The sequence below is a fragment of the Palaemon carinicauda genome, chromosome 10 (assembly GCF_036898095.1).
Source record: "Palaemon carinicauda isolate YSFRI2023 chromosome 10, ASM3689809v2, whole genome shotgun sequence".
Taxonomy (NCBI): Eukaryota; Metazoa; Arthropoda; class Malacostraca; order Decapoda; family Palaemonidae; genus Palaemon; species Palaemon carinicauda.
The window spans coordinates 138,374,152-138,388,183 of NC_090734.1; the positions used below are offsets into that span (position 1 = coordinate 138,374,152).

Below are 14,032 nucleotides of genomic sequence, written 5' to 3' on the forward strand. Positions count from 1 at the left end.
AGAAATGAGTTAGCAGCTAGAGTGGATATGAATGTGTTGAGGTGGTTTGGCCATGTTGAGAGAATGGAAAATGGCTGTCTGCTAAAGGTGGTTATGAATGCAAGAGTTGATGGGAGAAGTACAAGAGGAAGGCCAAGGTTTGGGTGGATGGATGGAGTGAAGGAAGCTCTGGGTGATAGGAGGATAGATGAGAGAGAGGCAAGAGAGCGTGCTAGAAATAGGAATGAATGGCGAGCGATTGTGACGCAGTTCCGGTAGGCCCTGCTGCTTCCTCCGATGCCTTAGATGACCGTGGAGGTAGCAGCAGTAGGGGATTCAGCATTATGAAGCTTCATCTGTGGTGGATAACGGGGGAGGGTGGGCTGTGGCACCCTAGCAGTACCAGCTGAACTCAGTTGAGTCCCTTGTTAGGCTGGGAGGAATGTAGAGAGTAGAGGTCCCCTTTTTTGTTTTTGTTTCATTTGTTGATGTCGGCTAACCCCCCCAAATTAGGGGAAGTGCCTTGGTATATGTATGTATGTATGACTGAACCACTATCAAGGTAAAGGCATAGAAGTAGAATGTCAGAGTTGGATTTTGCCAGTATGATCCAGTTAAGCACTAGAGGTATACAATGGGAAAGATCCCAAGGCTCTGACAACTTTTTGGTTTATTTCATAATAAAAGATTAAACTTAGGGTACATATATCAAGGAACTGATATGTTTTTCCCATTGAAAAATGTGTACACTTCCAAGTATCAAGTGTCTTTCATAACAGCCAAGATGTACTTCCCATCTATGAACTAAAATGGCTTTCAGCCTCTTAAGTCTACTATACATCTCTTTAAGGAGCAATTTATGAAAGATGTTGATGGGCTAAGAAGAACAAGGAGGAGGATGAAAGTTGACTATGAAGAGGAAATTGATGAATCCCAACATCCCTAAAGAGAAATACTTGGCCCAAGATAATAGGGGATCCATAGAATAGGGGATCCATAGAATACAAGTACAACCATTTGAGCAACACCTATTAAGTACAAGGTAGTAAAACTAGATTGGTATCACCAAACACAGAGCAAATCCAAAATTGTGTCTAAAGGCCACTTAAGTACAGAGGGATGTCATTTTGAATTTGCACTTTTGCATTTTGCTTCATCACTCAATGAATTATCTTTCCAAGACTCAATAAGTAGAAAAGCTCTAATTTTGTACACATATTTTGCTTTGTCATTCGACACACCCCTACAAGCTCTCAGGACTTCCCATGTTCTTACTGTCTTGTTTTATTAATTACCATGTGGAGTACAACAGTCTGAAGTTGGTGTCCTTAATGTCTTTGACCCTTCACAGGAAGAGACTAGGCCCTGGAAGTAGGATATCTTTAAGCCTAGGCAGCCGGACAAGTGTGTTGCCATCTGGAGAAGCTATCACATCAGTTTAGTGTTCAGATAATGTGACAGTTGCTGATGGAATCACATTAGTTTTCTACCTAAGCCAGATCTACTGAATACAAAGTTAATCATAGAAACAAAATGTCTCCCCCATCAAATCAAATTGGTAATCAATCAGGAAGGTCTAACAGGTTAATCAAAAGGGTGAGATGAGTGGCCAAGGTATGGATTTGTTATAGCAAGCAGAAGGGCCAATAGACTGTGCAAGTACTCTTCTTCATATATTGTAAAGCCACCAGTTATATGACCCCTCAGAAGACATCTCGCACAGGAGCCGTTGAAGCAGTTATGGCAAAGGATATAGAAATTTCCAAGTAAATAAGTCCATTACAGTCCTTATCTAGAATGCTTCGACAGGTACACTGAAGCACATTTCAAGAAAAAGAAAAGAAACAAAAGGTTCAAAATCCCAGAACTACACAAGTTTATGTAACAGCAAATAAATAATTAAAATCACAGTGCCATTCAATAAAAAAAAAATAGAATACACTGATTTTGCAGCAATTATAGTTAGCAACATACATCGTCGATATATAAGTGCAAGGAAGGTACAGCCCAGAACACTACAAAGTAAATGTAAAGTGAAAATAAAATGTTGCTAAATAAGAAAATACCACAAAATTATCAGAAAAGAAGCAATACACAATATATTAATTTCTGTAGCAGAGGAAATAAAAAAAGTGAAAAGTGGTTTGCACAAAAAGTATCCTAATTCAGATCTGAACTCATTAGTTGGTTATCAGAGAAAAGCTTTACCAAATCAGAGATTATGTATAAAAAGGGGGTCTAAAAATACAAAATGGAACACAGCTAACATTACAAAATTTGAATCTCAGGATGATGAAAATACTAATTACTTACCTGTACTTTATGAAACTACATCAGTAATTAATGAATACCTATTAATTCAACTGGTATTTGATTGAGTATAGGATGATATACAAAGATGTGAAAAAATAAAGGTAACAGTGAAATTATCAGTTATAATTGAAGGATACAGGAGGATTCACATAATGAACACTCAGAGACTGACTACCTTGCTGTTTCTCCCTTCTGAACCAGGTATATATTCAGGACCACAAATGTAGGCATCTGTATGATTGATGGATTTGTGAAGAACAAACAATTTATTGCTAAAATATATAACAGGATAATGATTGATCTTATAATTTGTTAAAAAAAATGTTTTTAATAACTGTAGTTTTTTATATAACTTGGTTTCAGGTTCTTCTCATCTGCCCGACTTATCACATCTACGATACAAAATGGATGCACACAGCTAAATACCCTCCCTAACATAAAAGCTGACACACAAACTTGTTTCTACTGCCACTTCATCCTTAGTAATGTGACAAGTCCAGATAATTTCCCATCTGACATGGTAATTCATTAACCCTTTTATCCCCAAAAGGACGTACTGGTACGTTTCACAAAAGCCATCCCTTTACCCCCATGGACGTACCGGTACGTCCTTGCAAAAAAATGCTATAAATTTTTTTTTTCATATTTTTGATAATTTTTTTGAGAAAATTCAGGCATTTTCCAAGAGAATGAGACCAACCTGACCTCTCTATGACAAAAAATAAGGCTGTTAGAGCAATTTAAAAAAAATATACTGCAAAATGTGCTGGGAAAAAAATAACCCCCTGGGGGTTAAGGGTTGGAAATTTCCAAAGAGCCTGGGGGTAAAAGGGTTAAAACTAATTACATATCTAATTCTTCTCCAAATAAAAAAAAGTTAACTGTGCTATCAAAAACTCAAAAACAGTTCCTTACTGGTTCATAACATTTGGAAAATCCCCCATTCAAATAAAAAAAAAAATCTTCATCAAACATTCACTCTCCAATAGCTAGAAACATACACTTCATACAGCTAATCTTCTACTAACCCATGTCTTTTGAAACTGTAAGCTGGATTCAATGGCATTTTTTGGGGGGGAGATTTTGATATACTATATATAAAAAAAAATGGTAAAAATGTTATTTTGATAATAAAATAAATTTTTGAATATACTTACCCGGTGATTATATAGCTGCAACTCTGTTGCTCGACAGACAACTCTACGGTAAAAACTCGCCAGCTATCGCTACACAGGTTGCGGGTGTGCCCAACAGCGCCATCTGTCGTCCAGATACCCAGTACTCAATGTAAACAAAGACTCAATTTTCTCCTCGTCCCACTGCGTCTCTATTGGGGAGGAAGGGAGGGTCATTTAATTTATAATCACCGGGTAAGTATATTCAAAAATTTATTTTATTATCAAAATAACATTTTTCAATATTTAACTTAGCCGGTGATTATATAGCTGATTCACACCCAGGGGGGTGGGTAGAGACCAGCAATATATGTTTACACTTTTATGAGCTAAGAGTTTTTATTTCATTTTAGAAGTTATCAAAATAACAAAAACAAAATAAATAGGTACCTGGTAAGGAAGTCGACTTGAACAATTACTCTGCCTTTTAAGTACGTCTTCCTTACGGAGCCTCGCGATCCTCTTAGGATGCTGATCGACCCCTAGGATCTGAAGTATCAAGGGTTGCAACCCATACAACAGGACCTCATCAAAACCCCTAATCTAGGCGCTCTCAAGAAATGACTTTGACCACCCGCCAAATCAACCAGGATGCGAAAGGCTTCTTAGCCTTCCGGACAACCCATAAAAAAACAACATTTCAAGAGACAGATTAAAAGGATAAGGAATTAGGGAATTGTAGTGGTTGAGCCCTCACCCACTACTGCACTCGCTGCTACGAATGGTCCCAGTGTGTAGCAGTTCTTGTAAAGAGACTGGACATCTTTCAAGTAAAATGACGCGAACACTGACTTGCATCTCCAATAGGTTGCGTCCATTATACTTTGCAGAGATATATTTTGCTTAAAGGCCACGGAAGTTGTTACAGCTCTAACTTCGTGCGTCTTCACCTTAAGCAAAGTTCGGTCTTCCTCACTCAGATGTGAATGAGCTTCTCGTATTAACAATCTGATAAAGTCTGACCAAGCATTCTTTGACATAGGCAAGGATGGTTTCTTAACTGAACACCATAAAGCTTCAGATTGGCCTTGTAAAGGTTTAGTACGCTTTAAATAGAACTTAAGAGCTCTAACAGGGCATAGGACTCTTTCTAGTTCATTGCCTACGATCTCCGATAAGCTGGGGATATCGAAAGATTAGGCCAAGGCCGAGAAGGCAGCTCATTTTTGGCTAGAAAACCAAGTTGTAGCGAACAAGTGGCTTTTTCTGACGAAAATCCGATGTTCTTGCTGAAGGCATGAATCTCACTGACTCTTTTAGCCGAGGCTAAGCATACCAGGAAAAGTGTCTTAAGAGTGAGATCTTTCAGGGAGGCTGATTGTAACGGCTCCAACCTGTCTGATATGAAGAATCTTAGTACCACGTCTAAATTCCATCCAGGGGTAGCCAAACGACGCTCCTTGGTGGTCTCATAAGACTTAAGGAGGTCTTGCAGATCTTTATGTTTGGAAAGATCTAAGCCTCTATGCCGGAAGACCGATGCCAACATGCTTCTGTAGCCCTTGATAGTGGGAGCTGAAAGGGATCGTCCTTTTCTCAGGTAAAAGAGAAAAACAGCTATTTGAGCTACAGAGGTACTGGTCGAGGATACAGAAACTGACTTGCACCAGTCTCGGAAGACTTCCCACTTCGATTGGTAGACTCTAATGGAAGAAGCTCTCCTTGCTCTAGCAATCGCACTGGCTGCTTCCTTCGAAAAGCCTCTAGCTCTCGAGAGTCTTTCGATAGACTGAAGGCAGTCAGACGAAGAGCGTGGAGGCTTTGGAGTACCTTCTTTACGTGTGGCTGACGTAGAAGGTCTACCCTTAGAGGAAGACTACTGGGAACGTCTACTAACCATCGAAGTATCTCGGTGAACCATTCTCTCGCGGGCCAGAGGGAAGCAACTAACGTCAACCTTGTCCCTTCGTGAGAGGCGAACTTCTGCAGTACCTTGTTGACAATCTTGAACGGTGGGAATGCGTAGAGATCCAGATGTGACCAATCTAGGAGGAAAGCATCTATATGTATTGCTGCTGGGTCCGGGACTGGAGAGCAATAGATTGGAAGCCTCTTGGTCAGCGAGGTTGCAAAGAGATCTATGGATGGTTTTACCCCAAGTGGCCCAAAGTCTCTTGCACACATCCTTGTGGAGGGTCCATTCGGTTGGAATTACTTGCCCTTTCCGACTGAGACAATCTGCTATGACGTTCAAGTCGCCTTGGATGAACCTCGTTACTAGGGAGATGTCTTGACCTTTTGACCAGATGAGCAGGTCCCTTGCGATCTCGTACAACGTCAGTGAGTGGGTACCTCCTTGTTTGGAGATGTACGCCAAGGCCGTGGTGGTGTCCGAGTTAACTTCCACCACTTTGCCTCGAAGGAGAGACTTGAAGCTTTTCAAGGCCAGATGTACTGCCAACAGCTCCTTGCAGTTGATATGCATGCTCCTCTGACTCGAGTTCCACAGTCCTGAGCATTCCCGACCGTCTAGTGTCGCGCCCCAGCCCACGTCCGATGCGTCCGAGAAGAGAACGTGGTTGGGAGTCTGAACAGCCAGGGGAAGACCCTCTCTTAGGTTGATATTGTCCTTCCACCAAGTCAGACAAGACTTTATCTTTTCGGAAACCGGGATCGAGACCGCTTCTAGCGTCTTGTCCTTTTTCCAGTGAAAAGCTAGATGGTATTGAAGAGGACGGAGGTGTAGTCTTCCTAGTGACACAAATTGTTCCACGGATGACAGCGTCCCTACCAGACTCATCCACAGCCTGACTGAGCAGCGTTCCTTCTTCAGCATCTTCTGGATGGATAGCAGGGCTTGATCTATTCTGGGGGCTGATCGTCTTGTTGTTCAGCAACGTCCTCATCAGAGGGTTCCTCATCCGAAAACTGATGAGGAAACGGCAACGGAGTGGGCAACGTCTGGCTCGCTGAGTCCGGTCGCACTGGTGCATGCGTGACGGAGCCGGACACAACATCATGGAACTGCTGCACAGTCTGTAAACTGTCAACAACCATGGGTACGCGAGGAAGCACAGCGTCAACCCGAGACTGTCTAGACCGTCTGGGTTGTGCAGTCAACACCCTACCGGGTTGCTGAGGTTGACGCACTGCTTCAAAACAAGTCACCTCTGCTGGTTGTTGAACGTCCTGAACGTCAACAACCACCTCCGAGCGTCGCTTAACGTCAACGTGCGGCTGGCAGCCCACACTGGGTCGCATCGGTGGAGGAACCACCTCAACAGGCAGACGCGAGTAGGTTACCTCAGCGTCAACAGGACGCACAACCGACCGGTTGGAAGGTTGTTGGCCAGAAGGTTCGGTAGCAACCTTCTCCGCATTAAAGTCCTCTATCAAGGACGCAAGCTTCGACTGCATGTCTTGCAGCAAAGCCCATTTAGGGTCTACGGGAGCAGGTGCGGCAACAGACGGGGTTAGCGACTGAGGAGGTACCGCTTACCATCCCTGAAAGCCTTGTTATGCATGACATAATAGTACAGCAAAACTTCAAAGGCTCGAAAACAGCTATGAAGTTGACCTGTAAAAAACTTGGAGTGTCTCCTGGCCAGGCGCCAGGGAGAGTCTACGAGAATTGGGAAGTCTATCTGGGCAGAGGCATGAACTCCCAAGCCGAGAACTTCTCTCGTGTCATATCAGACTCTCGCTCTATAAACCAGTTTAAAAGAAGGGAAAGCAAAGGCTGTATCCCCCAAACTCCTCCTGGTGAAAAACCAGTCGCCTAGCCAACGTAAAGCTCTCTAGGAGAGCGAGAGCGCACTAGCTTAAAAACAACGGCTTCGAAGTAGCTAGGCCTAGTGTAAGCTCTGACGTTTAGGCGAACGAGGAGCAGCAGTTACAAAAAGATCCGGACAAAGATCCTTAAAAAAATCATCATGATTTAATTAAAGTCCATAGGGGGCTAAGCAGCTTTAGGCTCCTCTCCATCTGACAAGAGTCCTCAAGGGAATATCAGTAGGAGGGGGAACAGCAACTTCCTCATCTACAGGAACCTTGTCCGATAAAAGCTGAGTCTCAAGCAAGGGAGAGACCTACCGTGGTGGCAATGCTTTACAAGCAGAGTCCACACTCACTGGTGCATGAGTAGCGGACCAGAACGCAACGTCATGTAACTGCTTGACAGTCTGTGAACTGTCAACAACTGAACTGTCAACCACAACAGGTGCGTGAGGACGCACAGCGTCCACTCGAGACTGCTTTGACTGCCTAGACTGAGCAGTCAAAACAACTCTAGAATGCGGAGGTTGACGCACAACGTCAAAACAAGTCAACTCCGATTGTTAGTGAACGTCTTGAACGTCAACAGGAGCATCAGCAAGTGGCCTAACGTCCAAATGCGGCTGAAAAACCACACGAGACCGCATCGAGTGTGGTTCTCAACAACCTGACTGACGTGACTAAGCTACGCCAACGTCAACAGTAAGCACAAAGGAACGTTAGGTTGGCTGAAAGCCAGGATATCGATGAGATAAACGGCTAGACTCAACGGACTAATCGGCAGAAAAGTCTTCCATAAGGGAGGCAAGCATATACTGCATGTCTTGCCATACAACCCATTAAGGATCAACGGAAATGGTTGTGGTAAGAGACGAGGGTAACGTCTGTGACCGCAACACTTTGCCAACAAAAAAAGACTCTCGGAGTCTGTGTTACGCTTTTGTTAGGCGGCGAGCAGTTATCCGATGACTGCATAGGGTCAGAGCTGTCCTAATGGTTGTAACCAGGACGCTGGACCTGTCCTGAAAGGACTGACTTTCGCTTAAGGGCTTCGAAACCTTGTGACAGGTTTCTTATGCGAAAAGCCTTCGGATGACGAGGAGAAACAACGTCTCTCTCGTCTTATGGTAGGGGAGATCTTGGTAAGATACACCCGATACCATAGAGGGAAAACGTCTGTTCGTTGATCAAGGCCTCTCGAACCCATAAGTCGTTTGACATTACTTCTCCCCTGGGCTTGGGAGCATGCAAGAGGTCCCGGACTAGGTGAACGACAGGCACGAACAGACGAACCCTCGGACGCAACACTGTAACACTTTGCGCATATCACTTTATCACTTCGATTTTCTGTTTTGCACTTATTTCACTGAAATCGAAACTTTTACTGATTTCTACCTGAAACACGCAATTCTACCCTTCATCAAAAGGTAGTAATTGCGAAATCAGTCGTATAATGCAAGCTCATTAATACCAGCAAAAAACAGAAAACATATTTTAAGATAAAAAAAAAAAAAAAATCAGTGGCTGGGAAAGAGACTAAACACTAGTTCATATAACTACGTTTTCAATCTCTCACCGCACATAGCCTGGGGACGAGAATAAAAAACTAAAAACGTTTTATCCTTCCTCCCCGTACAGCGACTAGGGACGAGAGTAACTCGAGAACAACGTTACCCGCTTGAACGGAACGTTTTCTCTCCTCTCTCTCCCTCCGTCTCTATCTCTCTCTCTCTTTCTCTCTTGATTTTGCACCTAAGAGAAGAGCCCAATTATATTTCGTCAAAAAAACATGTTATTTGACTAAAGGAAAAACTGAAAGGTTTTTCAAATAAAAAGTTCCTTTAAAATAGAATTTAAAACATTTAAGCTAAGAAAGAATGAACAAAACGTCAGAATCGATTTACTCTTACTGCAAAGTGAAACCGTGATACACTCTCTCTCTATCGTAACGATAGAGCGCATGTTGAACGTCCTGAACGTCAACAACTGCGTAGCATAAAAAAACTAAACGTTAGTTCATCTTGGAAAACAGTACGAAGACTATCAAAGAAATTCTTTCATAAAATATTACATTTAAAAAGTTTTAAATCCTTAGCTCTTTAAAAGCTAATTACGATATAAAGGGCTCAACGTTGATTAACTTCGGTTTCCAAGTTAGGACCGCCTACTCTCAGGAAAGATCGCATATAAACAAAACATTAAAATTTATTTTTATATGTTTATAATAAATGGAAAGTTAATCGAAGAGGATTAATAAAGGCGGAGAGATATAAAATATATAGAGGAAAATCTATAACGTGATAAGATAATACTAAAAGCCTAAACACACTTCCGTCTAAGGGAAGGGTCGGCCATTTAAAAGTGAAAGAAAGTCCATACTCTCTTTGTCACCATAATTAAATCTATCCAAAGCGAGTTCAAGATTTAAGATGAAGATAAAACACCTGCATAGCGAAAGCTCAAAACTAGAATATAGTACTTCACCAAATAGATGTGAAAAACTCCAGTTTAGCAACAGCGAGTAAAGTACGTCTTGTCGACACCTCGACAGAGAGAAAATTGAGTCTTTGTTTACATTGAGTACTGGGTATCTGGACGACAGATGGCGCTGTTGGGCACACCCGCAACCTGTGTAGCGATAGCTGGCGAGTTTTTACCGTAGAGTTGTCTGTCGAGCAACAGAGTTGCAGCTATATAATCACCGGCTAAGTTAAATATTGAAAAATATAAATATGAAACAATCTGTTGCTTGTAAAGAATAGGAAAGCTAGCATGGTATTTTTCCACTAGACAGTGGGGCAATAATAAGAAAAAGCAAAGTCCAGGTCCAGCTGTTATACAGTACATCCTTAAGTGAATTAAATCCTGCTAATGCGTTTATCTACGATTTAACCTGAAGAATAGCTTACTCTACAGTATAGTACTTATCCAATTCCTCTACTTCATTTGGTTAGTTCCAGTAAAATAATTTTCATTCTCTTTCGGTATCTCATACTAAAGTTTTGTCCAAATATAATACAGGTATACATGTGTAAAAATACTGTACAATATTGTAATTATGGTACAAGAAATATGAACACATTGACTCAAGTCTTGAATGCAAAAACTTTCAGAACAGTCATTCATTTTAGCAGGATTACCGACTTATTTAATAACTATTATTTAAATACTTTTTAACAATGTTAAAACAATTCAAAACTGGTAATTCTAAAGATCCACGAATGCTAGATAAGCTGTTTCTTGGTATTGCCTTGAATCTCTACTTTTTATTCATTCAAAACTGTCAACATGTAACTTTCAAACGGATCTCCTTTTAATATAAAGGTATCTTTTACTATAATCACATCAAACTTACATAAAATAGGTCATCATTTAGGCACATTCAACATACGCAATACTAAATTTGAAATTAACTAATAAATAGGAAACTAGAAATATTCAGTAACAAATAGGACAAAAACCATTAGGTAGGCAGTTTTATCTATTACCCACAATAGCCCAATTTCTTTGCCCACTATTGCATTCTTTCTGTTCAAAGATTATTTTTACCATTAAAAGCAAGAATATCACTAAAAATTATAAAATAGTATAAAAAATATAAACAACTATCCAATGAGTAATTAAAAGTACATGAAACTAGATAATATCCAATATAACCTTACATAAAATCACTTAAAAAAAAAAAGAATATTGAATAAAAGGAACAAGCACAATGTAAGATATTTGAAAGCATTAAGGCAACATGCAAAACCAAATATCAAGCTTAAAATGGAACAATGCCAAGCTATCTAGAACTTTTGTCAATTTCAAGAGCTATCATCATTTTCACTGGGTATGACTACTGTATTCAGAAAGCTGAAAGAAAATATTAAACTTCTTAACAAGGATAATGGAGGAAAAAATAGAAAAAATCAATACGTTATACTAAAGAAATTCATCAATACCAATAATCATAGGACAACTTAGAGCTTAACATTTTGCAAATTACCCCCTAAAATAATGAACTGACACTGCAAAGAAATATCATTCCTTCTTAAGAAGCAAAGCAAAATCAATCAAATCTTTTAAATGAAAAAATTAGATTCTCAACAGCCAAATTGCTAAAACTGACTTCTAAAGGCAAGAGAAGACCTTTCTTTAAATTTTATATTGCACTGAATAGATATTGATATCTGTACATATCCTTGGAGACAGCATTAAGAAAAAATCTTTAAAAGCATATACCTAAAAAAGCGTAAGGTCAGACTTAAGCATTTAAAAACTTTGTTTCTTTCTAAAAGAATAAAATCAAATAGCTTTAACATTAGAATAATGACGACTTCTGAAAGAGAGATAGAATAGCTGATGAAAAAAATGACAACTCACCTCCATGAATTGTTACTAAGAGGAGAAATCAGAATTGAGATGTCCTACACAGTATGTAAAAATCATCGCTTATCCTGAACTAACCTAATGACCCCTGTAGGTATAGAAGAGCAGTTATAAGCTGACTAGCGACAAATCAGAAAGGGAAGAAGGAAAGAGAAAAATGAAAAGTACAAAGAAAACAAGACAATTTATTCTACCCGCTAAATATGAATGTCTTACATGATAGTACAATCTAGTCATAGACAGGGCTAAAGAAAGTTTAAAAGTAGCAACGCACAAAACATAAAACTTATGACCTCATACCCAATAAAAATGAAGACAAATTATGTATATACAGAACCAGTAAAAAACTGACAAACACGAACACCAAGACGACTTTGAAAAATAGAAAAACCATGGTTAACATTTATTTTCGCGATTCACTAAACCAGTATCCATGCCGGACCGGATTAACATTAACTTATTGCTAAATAATATTAAATTCCAGCAGTTTTCCACAACAGGACAAGTTTGCAACCCATATATAAAACAAAATTATTGTAGCTGATGAGTGACTTAACCCATAGTTCAATTATACAGTACAGTAGATGGAAGACCATCTGATTTTTAAAAAAAAATGTTTACTACTTTCTAATCACAGTACAGTACATGGAATAGGAAAAGATTCCCTACAATTCAATAGCAATGTTATGTTTTCTACTTGATGGAAAAATAAGTAACAGGAAAAATGTATTCATGACATATTTAGATATATCTGTTAAATTAGGTTTTGAAATATAAAAGTTAAAATTAAAACCTACTTTTTCCAGAACAACATAACACCACAAGTTATTCAGAAACCACACGGAAAATATAAATCTCAGTACTGTATCTTCAAAACCCTACATAAACCAGAAAGTAAGGTCATCAAACCATTTACAGACCATGTCAAAACTTACCAGAGCATTTTGAAAGCCAAATTCTAAATGAACAATACAACATGAAATAATATTTTAGTTATTATTTATTTAAGTCTGAAATTTATTTCAGTGAATAACTCCTACAACTCCTTTTTTAGAGGACAATCAAGTATTGTATTGCCAAAAAAATATAAATTTTGTGCTACAGATGTAGTATTCAATAATGAAAAGGCTACTTGAAAGATATGTATTCATAGTTCACTAATTGAAAGATTGCAATAAAAAATTTCCATGTTTACTCATGCTACTTGAAGAGATTACACATACTATATTGAATGACAGTAGCCAAAGCTTTTTAAAATCGAGTTTAATATTCAGCAACTAGAAAAATTCTAAATATTACAGGCTTATAAATAATTTCCATTGACCTAGAGTATTTCTTTTATACCATGTTTACCCAAAAAATAAAAGAATTGCTTTGCTTGAAGAAATAAAAAAATACTTTTAATAAATTACAGTTATAGAAAAATACAAAATATTTGTAAGCAAGAAAAAACTTCCTCTAATAGATTTGGATACTTAATACAATCATATGATATAGACTATTAAACATTGGTATAAGGATAAATACAAAATTTTACCCAATGAAGTACCTTTTCATGTATTGAAAGTTTATCCAAAGATATTAGTAAACATTCAAGTAATCTCTGGCATCGTCGTTCATTTAGTTCTTTGCGCATGTTGCATTAGATTTTTCATAATTCAGATCATCCTTTGCATTCAATCTTCCCAGACTCTACCAAGCTCAGACTCGAACAAAACTTCAATTATTTTATGAGAGTATGAAGTTTACCTAATAAAACCACAAGTTACTTTTGCAAAACTATGGGATGTTTTAAACCTATCTGCTATACCAAAATTAATGTACTTTACTTAACAAACAGGAATAAAAATGGAAACCCTCAACTGTTGGTTGATCAACATAGGAAGACCAATAATCTTTAAAAAAATTGTAACAGATGCACAATAGTGCACACAAAAACAGATATGTTAATGTATATTTTCAACTGGACAATAAAAATTTGAAGACAAAAAACCACAATCTGTCTAATGAATGAATTCTAATGAATGCATCAAGATATGCAAAGGTGGAAAATGGAAGAATAATCAATAATTTTATGATTTTGTTCCAAACCTAAATTTTACAGTGACTCAATACAGGCAGTGTAAAGGGCCCTACAGAACATACAGTAGATCAGGATTCCCAGTTTTATTTACTGTATAGAGTACCAGCATAAAAGTCTCTCAATACTAAGAGTTATAACACGAGTAAATTATGAGGTTTATGTGGACACACCACTATTTATCAATTTTCCTAATGACATCGCAAACTTTTTTCGCACTGTACACGACTCGTATTAACATACCGTATATACAAATTTAAAGATTTTGTACAAAATGAAGAAATATTTCTTACAGAACACAAACTCAATACTTTTAAACAGCGGCAAGTGAATGGTTACTCTACTTGGGTAAAAATAGCATAAGCACTTCAACTGTTTCTAGTGATCCAGAGGTAAGCTT

General features: G+C 38.6%; 1 protein-coding gene across 2 annotated transcripts in view; it reads right to left on the reverse strand.

Annotated features, from left to right (window-relative positions):
* Vha100-1 (V-type ATPase subunit a family protein Vha100-1) overlaps positions 1–14,032 on the reverse strand; it is a 61,633-nt gene that overhangs the window by 28,655 nt on the left and 18,946 nt on the right. The gene's annotated exons all lie outside the window — the stretch shown is intronic.